The sequence below is a fragment of the Lipotes vexillifer genome, unplaced genomic scaffold, assembly GCF_000442215.2.
Source record: "Lipotes vexillifer unplaced genomic scaffold, Lipotes_vexillifer_v1.1 scaffold575, whole genome shotgun sequence".
Lineage (NCBI taxonomy): Eukaryota > Metazoa > Chordata > Mammalia > Artiodactyla > Lipotidae > Lipotes > Lipotes vexillifer.
Window position 1 is genome coordinate 1,270,642 of NW_006780198.1, and position 531 is coordinate 1,271,172.

Below are 531 nucleotides of genomic sequence, written 5' to 3' on the forward strand. Positions count from 1 at the left end.
TTTTGGAGTATAGTTGATTTACAATGTTGTGTTAGTTTCAGGTGTACAGCAAAGTGATTCAGGTATACATATACATATATCTATTCCTTTTCAGATTCTTTTCCCATATAGGTTATTACAGAATATTGAGTAGAATTCCCTGTGATATATGGTAGGTCCTTGTTAATTATCTATTGTACATACAGTGGTGTGTATATGTTAATTCCAAACTCCATGTTCCTTCTCCACATGAACTACTTTGCCTGAATTAAATCTACTACCCTGTTTGTGGTCTTCCTCTGCCCTTCAGGGATCTGTCTTCAACCCATGGGCCAAATTGACCTACCTTTATTCTGCTTGCATGTGTGTGTGCGTGTCTCAGGTGGAAAGAACAACTGGTTTGGCCTGTCCTTTCATCCTGCTAATATTGTTACTGAGTGAGTGTTACTTTGGAGATAATATGTGCAGTTTTGGTGCAAAAATATACCTTGTCCCGGGCTTCCCTGGTGGCGCAGTGGTTGAGAGTCCGCCTGCCGATGCAGGGGACACGGG